Source organism: Rhinopithecus bieti, unplaced genomic scaffold, assembly GCF_001698545.2.
Source record: "Rhinopithecus bieti isolate Rb0 unplaced genomic scaffold, ASM169854v2 scaffold_37987, whole genome shotgun sequence".
In the NCBI taxonomy this organism is placed as follows: Eukaryota; Metazoa; Chordata; class Mammalia; order Primates; family Cercopithecidae; genus Rhinopithecus; species Rhinopithecus bieti.
This window is the reverse complement of record NW_016815892.1, coordinates 373,636-396,568: the sequence shown is the minus strand read 5'-3', so window position 1 is coordinate 396,568 and position 22,933 is coordinate 373,636. Positions and strand designations below refer to the sequence as shown.

Sequence of the window (22,933 nt, the reverse complement as noted above, 5' to 3'; positions counted from 1 at the left end):
ACTTTGGGAGGCTGAGGTGGGCGAATCACGAAGTCAAGAGATCAAGACCATCCTGGCCAACATGATGAAACCCCGTCTCTACTAAAAATACAAAAACTAGCCAGGACGTGATGGTGCGTGCCTGTAGTCCCAGCTACTCAGGAGACTGAGGCAGGAGAATCGCTTGAACCCAGGAGACAGAGGTTGCAGAGAGCTGAGATTGTGCCACTACACCCCAGCCTGGCGACAGAGGAAGACTCTGTATTTAAAAAAAAAAAAGTCTACTCCCTTCCAAGTCCTACCAATCCCACTAAGGTTGGTAACTTAGTCTGTTTGGCTGCCAAAATGAAATATGTGCGACTGAGTAATTTGTAAAGGACAGAAATTTTTCACAGTTCTAGAGGCTGACAAGTCCAAATTCAAGGCACTGGCAGGTCTGATGTCTGATGAAAGCTCCCTTTCCTGCTTCCAAGATGGCACCTTGTCGCTGTGTCCTCTAGAGAGGATCAGTATTGTGTCATCATGTGGCAGAAAATGGAAGGGCAAAAGGACCCAGGCTGGTTACCTCCAGCCCTTTTACGTAGGGCTAATCCCCTCGTGACTTAATCACTTCCCCCAAATCTCCATCTCTTAATACCACCACAATGGGGATTAAGTTTCAACACAAATTTTGGAAGGGAGACATCAGCCATAGTAGTTGGTGAGAAAAAAGGACAATATTTACATAATTGTCAATGGGCTGTGGAAAAGTCAAGATAGATTCCAGCAGTGATTTTAAGATGGAAAATGAGAACCAAGCACAGAGTCTTCAAGGTGCAATCTTCCAACATAGTTCTGGAACACAGCTGGCTCTTTCCATCCATGGGAATGACCACATTTGTGTGCTGAAATAACATTTAGTACTAGAGATCAGAGTGGAATAAGCAATCTAAACTTTGAAATGTTTTGAATGATCTTTGGCTAGGAAGTCAAATTACAACGTTTTCTATTTCTTAAGACAACTCTTTATGAAAGTTCTAGCATGTACCTAACTTTGGCACCTTAAATTTGCCACACACTGAATCTTATCTATTAAACCTATCTCAATCTGGGGTGAGAACCCAGATGTATAAAATCCTATGCCAGAGGTGACTGAGAAGGGCATTTTGACTATGTTTCATAGTCTTTTATCCATCTTAGTATAATCTTTTTACCAGCACCAGTGGAGGTGTGAACTGGCTCAATTTCTTGTGATGTCCAGTGTCAAAATGTATGCCTATAAATGTAACTCTTAGAAAGAGAAGCAAAAAATGAGAAACCATGGGGGAGGAGGGGAGGAAATGACAAGCACGGTCTGTTTTTAGGACACTGTACTTGCTGTTCCCTCCGACTAGAATGCGCTTAACCTAGAGATCTGCCTTCTTCATCCAGATTTCATACCAATTACTGCTCAAATATCACTTTACCAAAGATGCCATTCTTGACAACCGTTTCTAAAATTACAAGCATCTACCATTATTCTCAGACCCTCGCGCTGTACTTATCTGCTGACATATTGATAGAATCTTGTTTATTAGCTTGTACACATGGACTTTAATTCACTCTGTATTCCCCAGATCTCAAACATTGGCAGGCACACGGTGGTTGGTACTCCATAAACACTTGCTAATAGCTCTCCTTTCCCTAAGTCCTTTGAAGCCAAGTTTCATACCTCATTCTTGAGTTCCAAAGGAAACCTTCTTATCTATAGAAAATTAATGCATATTTGCTGTTGCTGGATAAGGAATAAGGATATAGTCACAGAGAACAAACGGCATGTTGAAGCCAGGTATGGAGGGTATAAACAGTTGGTGAAGAGTTTTGAGCTCAAGGCTTAGCCTGCCTAAATTAGCAATAAAAGGAAGTCAGTTTTGAAGTCAAAGAGAGTTCTTCTTTCCCCTCTGGGAGGAGCTGGTTCATGAAAGTGGAGGGCCAGAGCCAAGAGAACTCTCCCAAGACACACTGTTCTAAAGTCAAGGGCATAATCTAGAGTTGCACAGTAGCCATGGACACATGGATTTATAAATTTAAATTAACTAAAGTTAAATGAAATCACGTATTCAGTTCCAAGTCAGACTAGCATTTTCAAGTGCTTAATAGCCACATGTGGCCAGGAATAGACAGGGTACTTTCATCATTGCAGAAAGTCCTACAGGACAACACTGATCTAAAGAAATTCAAAAGGACCTGCGATCCTCAGCTTCTAAGGAGATCTGAAAACGAAGGCCCAGAGGGAACTGGAAGGAGAAGCAGGGCAGAGCTTGAAAAGTAATCGCACTGGAAAGGGCCCTCACTGCTGGCTTGGATGCCTTGTGTAATTAAAGTTCTATCCCAACTTCTTAAGGAATGTGTCTAGTATTAAATGATCGGCTGTCTGTAGTGTCACCGCTGAGGTAGGAAGAGAACACAATTAGGGACAAGGAGTAGTGTTCCATGGAAAACACGTTAGCTATGAGTGGCAGAAGCAAAAGGTCTCAGAAGTGAGAGAAATGGACCCAACTAGTTTTGCAACAAGCTGAAACCTGTAAAGGCTCAAGTCAGCTGGCACAACCTCTCAAAATGCAAATCCCTCAGCCTAAGATAAAACTAAGGCTCATCTGACTCCTAAGGTATCAAATAATTCTTATTAAGCCCCATTTCAATGACTGAAACCTAATGCAGAGCCCAGGCACACAGATTAAGTTTCCAGTCAAAGCCCACACAAGCCTAAAGGAAATTAACCCTTCAGGAAAAAAAGATCAAAAGAAAGAAAAAAGAAGAAAAAACTGGCTTTTTCTCACAAGGTTTTTTTTTTTCTTTTTTCTGGGGGTTTATTGTGACAGCATATGCCCAAATCAGAAGTGTGAGGGTTTCTAGCGCACCGTAAATGTAGATGCTATCCCAAGAATGTCGTGACAAGTTGTGGGTTGGATAATTAATATTCACCAGCGAAGAAAGAATCTTCACAGGGGAAAATCCAAATGCCTTCAGGGAAACCACTTTTGCAGGGTTCTTCTCATAAATACCGAACCCAATTAAAAGCATCCCTTCAGGGCAAGTTTTGTCCTAGGAGACTTCTACCTGCTGCTTTAACTTCCCTTTCCCCAGAATTTCCAGAAGTTTAATGGCTTATGATCCCTACCACTCCATGCTCATAGACTTTAAGCATATTTTTCTCCCACAAGACAGTACTATTTTTATAATCCTTTTAAGATTAAAACTAAAAACACAGATGATAAACAAAAAAGGGCCTGGCTGCATCCTCCTACAATAAAGTATTATAATTACAGTGCACTACTAAGGAGTATTTCCACAACATTAGACTATCAGGTTTCCAGGACAAAGAAACAGCCTATAATTCCAAAGCACAGAAATGGAAAGGTACAAGTAATTTAATCTGCCCCACTGTGATTATAGGTGCTAAGAAATTACCTGAAAGCACCTCTTTGGGACTTGAGAAGAACGGGAACTTTAATGATGCTCTGTAACTGCCCTATTCATTATGATACCCAAGAGCCACCTGTGGCTATTTAAATTCAAGTTAACTGAAATAAAAATATATCTATATTTGAAATTCAGTTCCTTATTTGCACCTGCCACATTTCAAGCCACATGCATCATCCAAGATGGTCTTAGATCCACTGTTCAATAGAACTTTCTGCAGAGATGAAAATATCTCATACCTGTGCTGTCCTTAAACCTTAACACAGCCCAGGTATAAGATATTTTCATCTCTGCAGAAAGTTCTATTGAACAGTGGAAAGACCATCTTAGAGAGATAATTACATGATTTTTTCCACTTTCATAATAGAGATTATGAAGTAACAGCCTCCAAAATACAGGGTTTTTAGGCTACTGGCCACCTTCTACACTCAGGTGAACTCTTTGTAGTGGTTTACACATGTGTACCAATTGCCCTTATCTGCCCAGTTTCAAGCACATTAAAATGGCATTCGATGTAATAAAATGCATGCCACTGAGACTCAGCTCAATTGAAGCTTGAGTTTCTTCAGAATTCCAAAGGATGGTGCATCTCTTTGTGAAACCTGAAGTGGGGACTTGTCAGGAAAATGCCTATGAGTGAAGCCTGGGGAAAAAAAGGCATTTTCCGAAATTAATAAATTTATTTCCTTGTTTTTTGTCACACCTTATTCCAGAGGTGTCTCCAGGCTACTGTGTGTGGAACGAGGTCTGGACAGAATCTGATGATAAATTGGGGGACACTGAAAGTCCTGGCACTCTAAGGAGCTTCCCCACACATCTTTAGATTTTTTTTTCCCATATGGGAAAAAAAGAAAGGGATTTCCTATCTTCCCATCACAAACTCCTGGCTTTGCAGTGGTTTTATTATGTCATTCCCCTACTTACTATTTGCCAGTGACTCAGAGAATTTAGCCCAAACTGGCACTTAAGGCTCCCATAATCTGATTACCTTTCTGTTGAATAACTTCTTTTATCAGAAACCCTTTGACCTGATAACTGCTGGCTTTCCTACCATCACAATTTCTACCTCCCTACCAGATCTATCAGGTGGATTTTAAGGTCAAGAAGAGCATCCCCAAGGCAGCCTGCCCAGCCCCTGGAAGGAGTTCAGTGCCTTCACTGTTGGCTGGGAGGTTTATGTGATGGAGGGAAGCGACTCCAAGAATGGTGTCTGAAAGGATGCCTGGTGTCTGACGCTACCCCTCAGGAGTGGTCCAAGGTGGATCAAATGTTGCCTGCTTTGGCCATGGCTGACAGAGCTGAAGAACTGCCTCTACATGGTGGGCGGACACACACCCCAGGCAGGCACTTGCCAGCTTCCCTCTGTTTCCTTGAAGGAAATGGAGTAGCATGGCCCTGGGGCTAACAAGTGAACAATGGTGCCTGCCTTAAATCATACCCAGCCTTTCAGACCCAGGTCAAGTGTTTTCTCTTTTGGAAAACCATCCATTCCCCCCACTAGCAGCCCCACCAATGTGCTCTGCCTCCTTCGGTTTTGGTTTTTAACCATCTTCATTGTGAAGTATCCTTTTAGATAGGCCTGTATTTGCTCTGTTTTGCAGATGAGTTTCCAAAACCTTCTAAAACCTTGCTCATATTTGTTATGCTGGATTTAAAGTCAACAGATGGGAGTTTTGAACCCAGTAAATGGCATTTCTTTGCTGTGGGAAATCAAGTACTTTGACCTCTCTGGTGAAATTCTTCATTTGTAACCTCACTGGGTTAGGCTAGATTAGTGTTTCTCAACATGGTTCCACATCAGAATCATCTGGAGATCTTTTAAAACAATAGTGATGCCAAAGTCCTACCCCAGGGCAATGAGTCAGAACTTCTAGGTGTTGGGCTTGGGCTTTGGAATTCTTTTAGAAGTTCGCAGGTGATCCTAACATGCAGCCAGGGTTAGAAAAATAAACTGAGTTCAGGAAGGGACTTATCCTACATGGATTGGAGAACTCAATAGGAAAAAATGTAGTAGTTAGAGACGGGGCATGGCAGTACTGGACAGAGGCAGTCAGGCCCATAGGTGATGCTTCTCATCTTTGCCTTGAGCTGTAACTAGAAAACCTGCAAACTGCATTATAACCAGAACATTATTATATATGTATACCTGTACAATCAAGCCCAACTCAATTAATTTTCTCATATGACTCAAACTCTAATACCATTTGGAGACGAGGCAGGAATCATAAACATAACTGGCTGCAGGGCATTTAGTTGAAATTGTATAAATTCTTCCCGAAAAATAATTTTAGATTAATTTTTAAGTGTGGATTTTACAAGTTAAAGTGTGGAAATCCTTTGCCAATTCCCAAGGGGCCAATAAGCTTAACAGTAGACATCTCTGAAGGATCTGAGGAGCAAGTTTTCTGAGAAAGCTGTATTTTTAAAGTTTTGACCCTACAAAGCAACATTAAAAGTAAGTTCAAGGAAACAATTGTGAGAAAGGATATCTCCCTTTAGATAACCTAGCAAAGAAGTTAAGAAGGCAAATAGTTCCTTAGATCAGAATTAACAGCTGTGAATAGCCTTCCTTTCAGAAAATTGCAATGCTAAACAGACATATATCCTTGCAAACAATATATCCTTGCAACTTAATTTATCTTCCTAGGATCTTTAATATTTTTCTTTTTTATTCCATGAAACAAATATATATTGAGCATCACCTATCCACCAGATCTGAAGAAACACTATTTTCAATATGTTCAAAATTTGAGTCTTTTCTTGATACAATAACATCTGCCTTAACAGGAATCAGTATGTACAAATTACAGTTTTTGAAGAATTATATAAAAGGTATTATTCCAGAAGACTTGCTATGGAATCCCTTTTAAAAAGGGTGTTCAGACAAAGGTAACACTGAAATGTATTACAGTTTGAAGAAAATCACTCCAGTTATAAATCCATGAACCCAGTCATTGTTTAATGAAGCTCATCTTTGCTGGAAAATCCCCACTGAGAACAAAGCATCACACAGTCCCAACCAAGCCCACTGGAAAAATCACCCTGAAGAAAAGAGAAAGAAGTCCATACCACAGTGTGAGGGCTAATTTAATGTGTTCTTCAACAAAATTAAATAAAACAACATGACTCAATTTTCTTTTATGTTGCAAGGAAAATAACATTTATATAAAGCTAGCAGTAGAAAAGCAGAAGCATAGCTTAGCTTTCTATGATGGCAAGTGAAACACAGTTTCTGCTAATCAAAGTGATTTTTTTTTTTCCTTTGAGATGGAGTCTTGCTCTGTCACCAGGCTGGAGAGCGGTGGCACAATCTCGGCTCACTGCAACCTCCACCTCCCGGGTTCAAGTGACTCCCCTGCCTCAGCCTCCAGAGTAGCTGGGACTAGAGGCACGTGCCACCACACCCAGCTAATTTTTGTATTTTTAGTAGAGATGGGGTTTCACCATGTTGGCCAGGATGGTCTCAATTTCTTAACCTCATGATCTGCCCTTCTCGGCCTCCCAAAGAGCTGGGATTACAGGTGTGAGCCACCGTGCCTGGCCATCAAAGTGATTCTTAGCCATTTTCTTTGAAAATATCAGTCATACAGGTAGGCTCTGTTACTCATCAATGAATACCTTCTTTTATATAAAAGCAATTTGACTAAATTAGATGTCTGTGTGAGTCATGTTCTGCTACTCAAAACAGTTCCTGTTCTATGTTTCTCTATATTTTGTTTGTTTGTTTGTTTGCTTTTTGAGATGGAATCTTGATCTGTTGCCCAGGCTGGAGTGAAGTGGCATGATCTCGACTCCCTGCAACCTCCACCTCCCGGGTTCAAGTCTCAGCCTCCCAACTAGCTGTGATTACAGGCGCCCACCACCATGCCGGGCTAATTTTTGTATTTTTTAGTAGCGACGGGGTTTCACCATGTTGGTCAGGCTGGTCTTGAACTCTTGACCTCAGGTGATCTACCCACCTTGGCCTCACAAAGTGCTGGGATTACAGGCATGAGCCACTGTACCCAACCTCTTCTCTGTATGTTTATTCAGACATTCATGTTTAAGAATCTCTGAGAAAGGAAGCCAAAGATGATAACACTTGACCTCTATGTCTGTATGATGAAGAAGCACACTTCCTATATAAAGATACCCGTATTCCTGATTAGGTTAGGCAACTTGAAGTTCTACTGAAGGGCAAAACTACAGGACTGTAGGAACTGGCATAGCCTTTTACACGTGGCAGCATTTGTCTACTGACAACGGTGACACAACCTCCAAGAGGGCAGACCACACGGTATATAAAAGAGAAGCTGTCCCCATAAGAAAAGGGGAAAGGTAAAATGACTCATTACATAGTTTGAACTCTCTTATGACAGGTGGACAAAACCCTCAAAGAAGAAATTCTCCAGTCTTAAATAGGGCTTTTAATGTTCAAAGCAAGAAGAAGTCTCCTGATGACAACACTGCCATCGCCTCTTTGACAATTTAGCTATGAAAATATGAAAACACATGGAGACTACAGATTTTTACCTTACATTTACTTACAAATTAAGCAGTGAGGGAGCACAATGACTAAAAATAGAAAAATGATGAAAAGATTAACTAATGATGCTGTACTATGTCTCAGTGGATGGGCAGTCCTATTATAGCTGGGGCAGATCATTTCACCTTTCCGGGCCTCCATTTCCACATCTGTAAAACAGGATAATTATATCCATCTCAGAGTTGTTTTTAAGATTACAGATGACATGAAAGTGAAACTGTTTTGAAAATAATGAAGCTCTCTATTACTGTGAGATTCAAATATTATTATAACTAGACATAGTCAATATGTTTTCTTCAAAGTTATCAGACTAGACATTTTTCCTCTGGTGCTCTTTCACCCATGTGTCTCAATCATAGTCAAATTATTCATATCACTTCTTTTTTCTGTTTTCTTGGTACTCGTTTTCTTTTTCTTTTCTTTTTTTTTTTTTTTTTTTTTTCTTCTGAGACAAAGTCTCACCCTGTCTCCCAGGCTGGAGTGCAATGGAACGATATCGGATCACTGCAACCTCCACCTCCCCGGTTCAAGTGATTCTTCTGGTTCAGCCTCCTGAGTAGCTGGAATTATAGGCATGCGCCACCATGCCCAGCTAAATTTTGTATTTTTAGTAAAGACAGGGTTTCACCAGGTTGGTCAAGCTGGTCTCGCACTCCTGACCTCGTGATTCGCCTGCCTCGGCCTCCCAAAGTGCTGGGATTACAGGCCTGAGCCATCGCACTGGCTGGTACTAGTTTTCTGCCTGAAGAAGTAGGCAAATGACTATTTTCATGATTTTTTTTTTTTTTGCTTTTAATATTATTTAACAGCTATTTTGACAATGAAAGACATTTTATATATTCCCAAAAGGTATGCACCAAAGAAGGGTGTGGGCAGAAATGTTCACAAAATCAGGACCTTTCATTGCCTCTTGGTGACCACCAATAAAGTACACAGAAACCCATAGTGAACTGAGGTCTAAGTGGCTGCTATCAACCAACACAATCTTGAACTGCTGAGTCTGATCACTTTATTTTCTTAAAACTTCAGGACAGTTCAATTTAGAGAGCACAAGAGTCAAGTGAGCCTTCCTGGTCATCTTAAGCAACATGGGAAGATAATTTAAGAAAAGTGACACCATATCAATCACTTTCCCAAGCTTTTCAGGGGCTCACTCCAAAGACTTTCTTGATGATAAATTTTATTAAAGTACTGATCATAATCAAAATGGTACATTGTATCAGAGGTCAAGCATTGTTTTCCACTTCCTTTCCCAGAACTTATTAAAGATGTACATCTGAAGAAAGATATAAAGAAGAACAAAATTGTTTTGACTGGCAGAAAATGGCTTACACAGACATCTAACACTTAGTCAAGTTGCTTATATATATGAAATAAGGTATACCTTGGGAGTGACAAAGCCAATAGGCTTGGCTCATAGGGGGCTAACTACAGCTGTAGCAGTTATTCAAGAAGTTAACATATTCTCTCCTGTCCCCTGAAGACACCACAGGCATCTCATTAATAAACTGATAACAACCAGTACTCAGAGTTTGTGAAAATGCTTTGTCAAGTGCTGAATAAATATAAGTGATTATCTACTTACCACAAACATCCTCACCAACATCATCATTAAAATCTTGAAAGATAAGTGCTTTTCAGTAGTTTTGAGAGTTAACCAATGACATGCTAAATTAAAAGCATTGTATTTCAACCATTTCCAATAAGTGCCACAGAATATTTAGACTTAAGAATATTAAAATTCTGGCCAGGTGTAGTGGCTATATGGGTGATGATCTGGCTGAAAGGCAGATGACATATCTGGAAGCTGTGCTTGCACAAGAGACCACTACCCGTAGTACCTACACTGCATGTTTATTCAGGTTGGATGAAGACTATGGCAGAGGAGAAGGCTGAAGGCCAAATTCAAGACCTTCCTTGGAAACCCACTCCTATTAAGTGCCCATGTAAGAAAGGCCTCATGTTTAAGTCTCTTTTGCATGTGTCACTTTAACAGGGCTTTCCAAAAAGTACAACCTGGGGTCACCTTTGCAATATGGGATTATTTACCCTCAGGTAGGTAGAAGAGTATCTTCAGGCACTCTCCATTTCACCAAGACCCCTTCAGCCATCCTTATTCCAGGAATCCCAATGACTGAGATCATCTCTGATTCATAAAGAGGAAAGGCAGGAGTGGCAAAAAATTGTCCTGTGTCAGATGGTGTGATTTACTTTATGACTTTGGCCTCTATAGTCATAATGCATTGAGCCTTCTGCAAAAGATTCACACATGAGAGAATAAATGAATCAAAGGCAGAGCTGGTGATGGACGGAAAAATCAACCTTAACACCCACACAGCACAGCTCCCCAAAATTCACAGAAACTAAAGACTGCAGACAGAGCAAGTCTCCACTGTAAAGAACAATTTACACAAAGCAGATCACCTATGGTTCTGTCAAACAATGCTACAGGTGGCTTTAAGTCATTGACATTTACACTTGGTGGTGAGGTAAGCCATCTCGGAGAAAAAAAATTAGCACACCCAGCCTTGGATCTAAAAGCAAGTTTCCTCAGCCTTTAAAAGCAATGAATTCCAAACAGCAACAAACACAACACATAAATAGAATTAGTGAGAACGTGTGCTAAGATCTATGGCAAAATCAGACAGAAGTTTCTCCCTCAAAGAGTTTTCATTCTAGTAAAAGAGTTGAAAACACACAGAGATAGCACAGGTAGCTTAGCAAACAAGGTCACATGAATGACGATGCAAGGCTTGTTAGAGAGGCTATGTGCAGGAGAAAGAATCGCAGTGGGATGGATAATCAAGGAAGGCCCAATAGAAAAAGTAACATTTAGACCAGGCATTATTTCAAAGGGTGGAGCTGTTGTAGGGCACAGATAGAGAATGGTAAAACTTGAGGAAGGTGGTGGAGAATGGTCACAAGCTAGGAAATTTGTAAGCAAAAAGGATGTGTGAGGCAGCTGGGTTCGAGTGGAACCAGGACATGAGGGATGCGAAGGGTAGAATAGATGATGGGCAAGAGGTTTGGCTTCATCTGTGCATGTAGTCATCAAACTGGTCCTGTGTCCCATCGACACAAGGCACTCTCTTAGGAGCCCAGGGACACTGAGGCAGCCCCCATGCTCAAAGAGGAAGGGAAGGTCACGTAATGATCTAGGATTCATAAAATCCATGGAAGGCTTTCTAGCAGGGGTCAGCTATTCAAAATGCCATCCGGGGGTAGATTTAACTGATGGCAATGCCTGTGTTATCGACAGAGAAAGAACAAAGGGTGTCCATAAGCAGAGACCAATTAGGTGATTTTACAGATGACAAAATAAGAGTTCAGGTTTGTGTTATGGTCGCATAATTCGAGGGCAAAAATAAAACCAAATGGTTATGCATTTTATATAACTTTTCTGATGAATAACTTTAGAGTTGATGCAACAGGAAGCACCATGAGATATGAGCTGCAATGGAAAGTTTTCTTTTTTTTTTCTTGCCAAGTATAGTTCAGATGTCAAAGGCAAAGAAAAAAAAGTCAGAAAATAAAATTACTTGGAAACATCAGAAACTGCTTGTAAGAACTGCTTCTTGTGGCTACTATGTTACTTAAGAGCATTAAAAACTGACAGGGACCCATAATTCTGGAAGACAAAAGTAAGTAAGGCACAAAAAGCTGCCTTATGATATTAAAATAAAGAAGCAAGTCAATGAAAATGCCTACAGGGCACCCTCAGGAGAGTCTAAACAAATGTTGAGCAATTCAAGAAAAATTTATTGAGTCTTCACTGAGCATCAGACAAGGAAGTTCCTCAAGACAAAAGAGGATTAAAAAATGTTGAAGAGTAAAACCACTTCCTGAAAACCTGTCATCGAATCATTAATTTATTGGGCACCTACTTTGTATAGAGCAGAGTGCTACCTATTTTAAGAAATGCTGAGGTATAATAGCTCCAGAATGAATTAAGGCCTACATAGGTCAAGGCAATCTGTGAGTAAATGCCTAATGAGGTAAACATGATTAATGCAGTGAGTTCAGTATAGAAATGGGTCCTTGGGGCCAGGCGCGATGGCTCACGCCTGTAATTCCAGCACTTTGGGAGGCGGGTGGGCAATCACGAGGTCAGAGTTTGAGACCAGCCTGACCAACATGGTGAAACCTCGTCTCTACTAAAATACAAAAAAAAAAAAAAAAAAAAAAAAAAAAAAAAAAAATTAGCCGGTGGTGGTGGCACACACCTTTAATCCCAGCTACTCAGGAGGCTAAAGCAGGAGAATCACTTGAACCCAGGAGGCAGAGGTTGCAGTGAGCCGAGATTGTGCTGCTGCACTCCAGCCTGGGCAACAGAGCAAGACTTCATCTCAAAAAAAAAGGAGAAAGAAAGAAAAAGAAAAAAGAAACGGGACCTTGCATTCTACAGTTCACCATGGTCAAGGGAGGGACAATCAGTGGATAAAAGACTCATGAAGGATGATTGGGGAAACAGACTGGTTAAAAACGGACTCATTTAATTGACTTGCTACCAGTGCCTTCTGTCTTCTGCTAGCTTTAGCATGTTATGATAGTTACCACACAGTTAAAACAGCTTAGGAGGAGTCAAAAGACTCTCATAAAACTAAGTGCAACTCTTCCTCGAATTTTCCTCTCTTTACTGACAGAAACAAGCCTGATGTGATCCACTAAAACCACTGCAGATCATTTGGCTGCTCTTTGGAACATGCTTTAATGCTATTACAGCAGTGTTTCTCAAACTGCAATGTGTACAGGAATCACCTGGGGACCCTGTGAAAGTACACATTCTGTTGCAGTAGGTCTGGGGAGAGGACCCACAGTCCTCATTTCCAATAAATTCTCAGTGATGTCAGACCTCCTATGAGCGGCAAGGTATTAGAACACCTTCAGTTGCTGTTATCAGAAGATGATAGGAAGCCATCATTTTTAGGGTCAGAATGCTGGAGCTCAAGATTTGAGCCTTGATGCATATGATAAGTCATAAAATGTAATATTCAGGAAGGAATGAGGCTCCCAAAGAAGTGAGAAAGTAGAATGAACAAAGGCCTAAGAGAATAGAAATGTATTCTAACAATACAAATTATAAAAATAAAAGTAAGAGTGCCCGGGGGGATTGAGATTGTTAGATTATTGTATAATGATATAATTTAAGGGATTCCAAAATAATGAATATAAAATGTTATTATTAGATGTTTTTCCTTTTCACATACTTGAAGGACAAATTATATCATATTGTCTTTTTTTTCCCCCAATACTATGAGCTTTAGAGAATGAGACGCAAATCTGGTATGTAGTAACAAGGTAGTCACTCAAAACAAAAGTTGAAAGATTCCTAGTCTATGCTAACAAGTGTCTGCAAACTCTACAGAAGTGCAATTATAGGTTGCAGCAGCTACTCCCCTGCCTAAAACAGCAGTCTGAAAACTGCCAATCTGTTGCAAATTCTGTCTTTTCTGAGAATATTTTAAGAAAAATGGTAGAGAAATATTTGAAAGGCAACAGAACACTAATTATATCTAGACAAGTTTCCTTTTTTTCCCCAAAAAATATGAAAGTTCCTTTAGGCTTTACTTCTCCTAGGCATAGCAAAAGCATTTCATAATTTTCTACCTTAGGAAAAATTTTCACAGACACTTTTACCAATTCAGAGGAAGGGGAGAATGAAAATACCATAATTAACCAACGAGAAATCATATTACCACCAAAACCAAGTAAGCCTTTTATTTAGCAAGAAGGAGTGAGCTCTAGCTGAAGTAAACATGCTATTTAGTCAGGATGTACGCTCAGACACCTGTAGTAGGAAATTTTCAAAATAGCTATGTTTTTTTTTCTTTTCTTTTTTTTAATAATAGTCGTCTCCAACGAACACCAGTGGAAGTCTGTGGTATTTCTCAGTTCTGACCTGTTATGACTTTTGTTAGTTTTCTATTTTGATTAGCTAAAGATTTTCTAACTCAACTTCAATGATTTATTCTACTAACAAAACAGTAGAGGGATAACAAAGAATGAAATGTTTCAGAAGAGAATATACTGGCAATCTTATTTAGTCCAATTCTTGTCACTGTATAGAAGGAAAATGAACCCCAATGGGAAGAAAGACAGCCCGGTCACCCAGACAGCTTGATTCCTGGTGCAACATACCTTAGTCTTTACCAGCTGTCTCCTAGGTAGAGTCTAATCTCAAACTAAGGGTCAGAGTTAGGTTATCTTTCACCCAAGATGAAGGTTTGTGATAATTACATCTTTGCAACTTCTTTTCTACTTGGCGCAGGGCTCTAAAGCAGGAAAATGATGAAGGGTTTAGCTAAACCTGGAGGAAAAATATTTTCGTTTTGTGAAATAACAATGCAGATTTCAGTCTCTGTTTGCAAAGGGGAAGGAGGAAGAGGCAATTTTAACATTTATTTTCTAAACCAACAAACAAATCCTACCATTCATCAAAGACTCAGGTCTTTGGAATCTGAAACTTGTAAATTTCAGGGACACTCTTTAAGAAGAAAAATATAAAATTAAGAATAAAGTGAATACAAAATTAAGAATAAAGTGAATATTTATTTAGAATTAAAATAGTATACAGGCCGGGTGCAGTGGCTTACACCTGTAATCTTAACACTTTGGGAGGCAGAGGTGGAAAGGTTCCTTTGAGCCCCAGAGTTCAAGACCAGCCTGGGTACATAGTAAGACACCATCTCCACAAAATTAGAAAAAAAAAACAAAACAAAACAAAAAAAAACTGGCCAGTCATGGTGGTGCATGCCTTTAGTCCAAGCTACTCTAGAGGATTGCTTGAGCCTAGGAATCCAAGGCTGCAGTGAGTTATGATCACGCAACTGCTTTCCAGACTGAATGACAGAGTTAGATCTCATCTCTGGAAAAAAGAAATTTAAATAGTATCATACAAACAACAAATTTTTAAAAGCTATAAATACTACAAATATGAAGTGTTAAAAAACAAATATTTTTATTAACTGCCATACCTCTGAAATACTTTTCCTATATTTTTTGGTTGCATACTCTTTGATCATCTCTTCCAATAACATTTTGCAATATTCTCTATTGAGAGAATAAAAAAATAATTCAGTCTTCCCTTTAGAACTGTAGATCAGAATTTGTAATTTATTCTTGAATAATTTGGAAAAGTTCCTTTCAGCTTCATAATTCGTTATAGGTAATGTCATATAAATTTTTCGGATTGACTCCAAATTTGGAAAACTTTTATCAGGTTTCTTTTACATGTGCGCTGTAAGATTCAGGGCACTGCAAGATTTTGTAGTGTTTGACTTGATGACACTTGTTAGCCACATTTCCAGGGCCTCACCTAAAGCCAGGAGATGAACCTATACCAGAGTATAGGTAGCCTTGAAGGTTAAGTTCAAGCACTTCACAGTAAATCCACCTGAGCCTGGCATTTATATCCTCAACATATTTGATGCATCTGTGAAGTCTCCTAGTCCTTTCAAATAAAGTGCTTGTTTTACTCAGAATACCTCAATTCTCTGATGGCATAATTGTGCCATGATTCAGCCAAGACTGTATCACTTGAGGTATATACTTCATTTTCCCATTGAGATCACAAGACAGGCATGATGTTTGACTACCTGGTGTATAAACCAAATGTTATTGTATTACACTAAGGAAATCCAGTGGGATACTATATGAAGAATGCTAAAACACTAGAAAAATGCTGGATATTATTATTTCTCTTAACCCCTACTCTTCCAACACCCATGCTATAATGGACAAGTAGTTTATGTCAATTAAGGCATACTAGTCTCAGTACAGTATAACAATTAGGAGTCGAGATCCCCAAACCAGACCATCTTGATTCCAATCCCAGCCTAATCATTTTCTAACTAGGTGGACTTAGGCAAATTTATTAACTCTGGAGGATTTATAATAAGCATAATATAACCTACCTTGTAAAGTTGTTTTTGAGGTTTAATATACTTGAAGTACTCAGCATGATCCAAGTAGTAGCAAGACCTCAATAAGTGGTAGCTACTATGATTATTGGGAAATCAGTCCATGAAGTCTCCTGAGTAAAAGCTACAGGTGGCATAAGCCCAATTCCATTTCCCTATGTAGAAAAGTTTGCAGGGTTTGGGCATGACAGGTAGTCATCCACAAAGCAGCAGTATTATCACCCCATAGGAAATGAAGACTTTGTAATGATTCACACTTTAATAAAGAGCTGCTGCAGCACATACTGAAAATATGCACCCAACCCATATCTTCTTTCAAAGGCATTCATGTTAGTTCAGCCAAATCCCTAGTTCTCTAAAATGAAGTTTTAACAATCTTATATCTTCTAAAGCACTAGGAAGCCTTTTTCCTTGTTTTCTTTAAAGAGGCCTGACAGGAACCAAGCCTCTTTTTTATTTGAACCATGGATGGTTCAAATAAAATATTTACAATAGGAGGAAAAAACATTCAGATAAACTTTGCCTTGCCCTGGTGGTCTCTCAATACACAGAAGAAATGCAACTAGGGCACTAGGAAATCTAAAAATAAAAATAAATAAATAAAAGACAAAGAAAAAAAAGTATAGAGCTAAAGTTCACTTCAGGACAACACAAACTAAGAAAAACTACAATTCCCAAAGGAAATACAGCACTATGTCTAGAGAGTAACTCTTATCTTTTTCTTTAATGTTCAATGCTCTCTGTTCCAGGGAAAATAATGATACAATTAACCAAAACTAATTTCTACCGGACATCTCTGCAAAGGAATGTTGCTGCTGCAGACCCATCCCCAACATGGGAAGGCCCAAGGCAAGTGAGCAAATAGAGGCCCATATACCATAAGTCAAAACATTTAAAGTTACAAATCAAGCTGGTGAACTGCTCAATAAAATAGGTTTCATCCATCTACCTTGACTGACAAATATATCTTTTCAATGTCTTGGAAGACCAAGTACAACTTTAGAACTCCTACAATATTCATAGTCCTTCCTCAGAAATGGGTGGTTTGAAGACAGACATCATCCTGAGCCCTGGTAATGAATTTGCCTTGCTCTCCCCTGCCTGCTGCATCCTCCCTCAAGAGGGGCCTTGTGATATGTGGACACCCAAGCTCTCTCTCTCTCACACATACACGCACGCACGCACACACACACACACACACACACACACACACAGAGCTATCCCTTGACTGACCCTCAGGCAGAGATGGCACAACCAGTAGCAATGATGGCCTTCAGGAAGATGGCTTCAAGGATCCATGCAAACTGCAGATACCAGTTCAGGGCCTTCTGGGCAGTGAATTTGGGTTCCCAGGTAACCAAACCATGGTTTAAAAACGAAAAGAGAGTAAGACTGGAAGGCCCAAAAGTCACCTCACCCCATAGGCACGGCTCTGACCAGAGAAGAATGACAGCAGAGTACCATCTAAGGCCCAGGACAGTGGCCAGTTGTGTTCATATACTAGGTCTATATTTTAGTTGTAGAGCTGAAAAAATTTGGAGGAAAATATTCCCTCAGAAAAGAGAAGAAGAAAAAAAAAAAAAGAGTTGCATGTCTTGACCTTTCCCAGATAGAATCTCCCCAGTTATAGGTACGGGCCCTGAAACTAAATCTCATCTAATGATGATAGCTTCAAACCTATCAACAAAACACAGATGCCAGGGAACCCTTAAGAGTCTAAGCAGGAGGCCATAAGTAGACTACATTGACTACACCCAAGAGGACAGTTGCTCCTTGTTGAGTGCTAAGACCTAAAAAGCTGACTGGCAAGTAAAAGGCAGAAGTAATCCTGATGTAATGGACGAGGAAGAGAATCTTAACCCCCTATAAGTTTTCAAATTGTCCCCTTCAAAAGCCAAACTGGGCCGGGCTCGGTGGCTCACGCCTGTAATCCCAGCACTTTGGGAGGCCAAGGTGGGCGGATCATGAGGTCAGGAGATTGAGACCATTCTGGCCAACACGGTGAAACCCCGTCTCTACAAAAAATACAAAATATTAGCCGGGCGCGGTGGCGGGCGCCTGTAGTGTCAGCTACTCGGGAGGCTGAGGGAGGAGAAGGGTGTGAACACGGGAAGCAGAGCTTGCAGTGAGTGGAGATTGCGCCACTGCACTCCAGCCTGGGCGACAGAGCGAGACTCCGTCTCAAAAAAAAAAAAAAAAAGAGTCAAACTGTCCCCTTCTTTGTTATGTTGGACAAAGTCGGCTCTTCTTGCCCTCATCAGCAGTTGTACACAATTGACTGTACACAAATGACTGTACTACACGCTTGGAATTTGGGGTTTACAATACACATCTTTGCAAATGGGGTATGTCCAACTGCTATAAGTGGCCAAACCACAGGTCACCCACCATGAGTCCTACCACTAAGGCACCATTGTCAAACTGCGGGTTGTAGAGTTTCCTTATGCAAAGAAACTCTGCCTTATCTTGATTTTCTGTGGTACAAATGTAGTCAGGAAGGAGGCAGATGATGCAAGCAAAGCAAATCAATTAAATCAGGAGCACTGAGCTGATGACATTAGATGGTAAGCTTCCCCTCTCTCAAATGCGATATCCATTCACCCCTCTTCAGCCTCCCTCCCCACACACACATACACACACAGAGACCACAAAAAAGAACCTAGCAGCACGCAAGCATGAGAAACCTGGGCCACACACACATACACGCACCCAGGCAAACCTCCAGAGAGACCCTGAGCAGGATCCATCTTTCCATCTATAAAATAAAGATAATAAAACTTATCTTGGAGATTTCTTCCTAGGATTAAATTAGATACGTAACGTCATGTGGCTGGCTCAGGGTAGGTTCTCAAATGTTAATTCTCTTTCTCTTCCTTCTCCCTGACTTCTCCCTGAGATGAGCCAATTTGCCCGTGCAGCATTCCAAACCCTTTTGGCATGCCAAAGAAGTACGAGTCATTATCTTGCCTCAGTCACAAGCAACAGGTACCTGTGGAGCAAAATATTACCAGGAAAGTAGAGAGTGCAAAATAAGCGGTGAGCATTCTTGCTGCAAATGCCTATCTGTTCTACTGAAAATCGTAACTTAAATCTGCTGAAGCTGTACATAAGGACCTGGAGGGTAGAAGCTAACAAGGTAACAGAGTTATGCTTTTATGTGGAACTTGGCCAAATAATGCCATGCTGTAGCCAGGAAGCATGTTTCCCCTGCTCCCTATTTAAAACTGCTTCGGTGGTTTGCATCAGACCTAAATAATATCCACGCTACTCTAGGGTAGGCAGTGGTGGCTACAGGACCACACTTCCCTTCAACTAACGCCGCTTTACCCTTACAAACCAAAACATAAAACCCGATGAAAAAAGAAACTTAAAAACTAAATTCAGATTTTAGCACTTCATTCCTAATAAAATTCTCTTTCCAACACCCTTCTAGAAAAAAAAACAAAAGAGGTATCAGTACCTACTGGATAATTTCTCTGGTGACTTTTATTTTAAGTTTTGCAGTGGCTTTCAAGGCCCTACACTAGTTCAAAATTTATGGCTAAAGGAATTGCATGAAAACTTCTAGCAGCTTTCCATCATGTTTGTCAGAAGTTGAAACATCTTTTTCCATATTTCATGAGAATACAAGAACCAATTCCATACTTCAAAAACAGTCAAATTGCTTATTGTGATCAGAACTAAAACTATTTGAACTGAAAGTAAAGATTTTACTATTCGGACCAAACACCTAATAAACAAGTCACTGCTTAGTTAAATGCTCGACCTCAGTTGCACTAGATACAGTAGGATGAAGTGGAGGCTCAGCTCAGCACTTCCTGGGTGCTAAATGATGTGTCAGGCACTGCCAGAGACCCCGGAGATAGAGAACTGAATAAGATTGAGATGATTAAAGGCCTAATGGGGCAAGAGAGTTACGAAAAGATATAACTTCGGCTTGGTATTGTTACCAGCTAAGTGAGAGGTCTGTATCTCATAGGAGATATTTACCTCAAACTGGGGCATTCAATGCAGGTTTCCTCAAGAAGATGACACTTGAACTACGTCTTAAAAGATGAGTGAAAATTAGCAGGGTAGCAGGAGTTCCAGACACCCTGAACAAAGGCACAGCTGCCTAAATTGCTCACATCGTGTGTATGTGTAGTGACACCAACAGACTGGGAAAGTGTGGGCTGTGGTGGGATGTGAAGCAGCAGAGTCAAATGGGAACCACGTCGGAGGCCCTTGGTAAGACCAATTAAGGAGTTAACAGTAATAACAGAAGCTGATATTTATTGAGCATTTACTGTGTTGCAGGCACCATGTTCAATACTTTAAAACAATATTTTATTTAATCCTCACCATAACTCCATAATCCTCATTTTACAAATGAGACCAGGGATGACCAGTAGGTAAAGTAACTACAACAGGCTACACAGCCAGTAAACGGCAAGTGGGTTTGGAACCCAGGACGGCCTGATTCCAAAATTTATACCCTACACTCTTCTACCACCAGCCTATCCTCAAAAGAACACTAAATGAACGCATTGGGTCCATCATGATGCCTATGGAACGGAGAATGCAATTAAAGGCTGCCCAACGGGGGCTCTGTGATAAGGCAGGGATAGGAAAGTGAGAATAAATTGATTCAAAAATACATTCAATGGGACCTAAAAGGAAACATTCAACATTCACATCCTCCTACTGCATACAACAACAACAAATGAGGCTTTTGAAAATGAGGTATAGAAAATAAAACACCAGTATTCCATAATGCTTTCAAATATAAAGAGTTAAAACATGTATCCTTTTCTTGACATATAACATGCTCCCAGCTGTTAAATTCAATGAAGGCAAAAACCAGGTCTGTCTTATCCGTCTGAGATGGTGTCCCAGGTCTGAGCGTCCTGCCTGGCAAGAGATACTCAATAAATATGGTTGAAAAGGTAAAAGAAAACAATGCCCACTTTTTGCAATGATATCAATGAGATCCAGAATTAAAAACTAACCTTACTGAAAAAATTAAAAAGTCATGTTCATAATTGAATAGAAAACATGTAGTAGGTATGTTGACTACACAGACAACAGTCATCATTAGGGATTGCTACATTGAAAAGAAGGCATGATTTCAAAATGTGATTAGTATTTTGTATAAAACATAACTCATTAAAAATAAGATGCTGTTAAAGGGAGTGGCCTAAAGGTAAAAGTGTATTTTTATGAGGGTGAAAAAAAGCACAAGTAGACCAAAGATTTGGGGCCTAATGATGTCTAGTCTCTTACCCTGACAAAATAAACAGGTTATTAAAGAGATCTGAAGAACCTGTATCCCTATGACACTTTTACAAATTCTTTGTCCTCAATAAGAATCTACTTTTAGGAACCTGAAAAGTCATATTTTCAGACCTGAAGAGCTATGGTACACTTTACAGTTTTCCCCAAAGAGTCATTTCTTAATTTTGATCATTTAAGAAGAGTGAATCTACTAAGTTAAAAACTAAGAAACTTTCTATTTCTTAGTGAAACTTGTTCTTATATTTAAATCCTTTGCATACTACTAAACAGAAGTACAGAGGCTACTAAACAGAAGACAGATTTTGGGGCTTTTCTATGTGATGTAAAAGGAGCTTGTTGTTTATTAAACAATCTCATTCCCTCATATATTATCTTGCATCAAGATATTTTGAAAAAATGTTTTCAGTTTACCAGTTATGTTAGAAAATTCTGAAACCATTTACTTACATGAAAAATGAAAATGTAAGTAGAATTAGGTTTCTCATCTTCAATATATCTATCTTCAACCTTCGGCCAACTTTGAAAATTTAATTTGAATCAAATGAATACAAATTCAAAATATTCACTAATTCAACCATTTTGAAACTTCAATTCTATAAAAATAGGAAATCTGTGGGCCTTGTTAAACTGTCTAAATACCCAAATAAAAAGCCACCAGGCTTTTATGCTAATTGTTTAAAAGTGTGTATATTGATGAAATGAAAGTGACTCATGAACTACTGGGTCTGGAATTTGCAAATCATAAATCTTATCCTTGTAAACAGAACCTAACTAACAACATCAGGGCCTGCTAATTTCGTTCTTTTATAATCTGGAACAAAAGTTTTAATGATTTTTAACATCCACAGAAAATTAAGGGAGCCATTTTAAATATTTATTAGCAAAATATAACTTAAGTTTAAGAGTCTGGAGGAACATGGGAGACAACTGAACATTCTGGTACTGCAATGCAGGAAAAACGCCAAGAACGAAACACTAAGAGTTTATTAAAACCATAGGACTCAAATGTGTGTTAAGACTTTTTGCTTGCAATAGTGCCTCTTCCTAATTAGATTAAAAACTTCCATCTCTATGCCACCTTCAATGTATGCCATAATTTTTAAAAAGTTCCCAATCCACTTCAAATACTCTGAAATTTACAACTGACCGTGATGCGCGTTTTTTCTAGAGAAACCAAAAGGTAAATCTGCCCATGTCCCTGGATAAATAAAAAGAGTGCCTCAGGCTGATGTGGACTGTCAACTCCTCTATATTTCATCCAAAGTCTACATGGGTCATCTCCAAGTCACCAGAAGAGCTAGGGGAAAGGAGGTGAGGGCCGCAGCACGTTAAGATGTTAAACATTAAGATGATGTAAGATTACCCAGATTCAACCTTGCCATTTTACAGATGAGGAAACTAAGGCCCAGAAAAAGCTCTATGACTTGCCCAAATACTCGGTTACCCAGACCACAGCTGCAGATACTGTTATTTGGATCATAGCTGCAAAAAGTCTAACTTTTGGCCGGGCGCAGTGGCTCACGCCTGTAATCCCAGCACTTTGGGAGGCCAAGGTGGGCGGATCACGAGGTCAAGAGATCGAGACCATCCTGACCAATATGGTGAAACCCCGTCTCTACTAAAAACACAAAAATTAGCTGGGCGTGGTGACACGCGCCTGTAATCCCAGCTACTCCGGAGGCTGAGGCAGGAGAATCGCTTGAACCCAGAAGGCAAAGGTTGGAGTGAACCAAGATTGCACCACTGCACTCCAGCCTGGTGACAGAATGAGACTCCTCTCAAAAAAAAAAAAAAA

The 22,933-nt window shown here is 39.8% G+C and overlaps 1 protein-coding gene across 1 annotated transcript in view; it reads right to left on the bottom strand.

Annotated features, from left to right (window-relative positions):
- The window catches only part of TGFBR2 (transforming growth factor beta receptor 2), an 86,858-nt gene that overhangs the window by 62,447 nt on the left and 1,478 nt on the right, over positions 1-22,933 (bottom strand). The gene's annotated exons all lie outside the window — the stretch shown is intronic.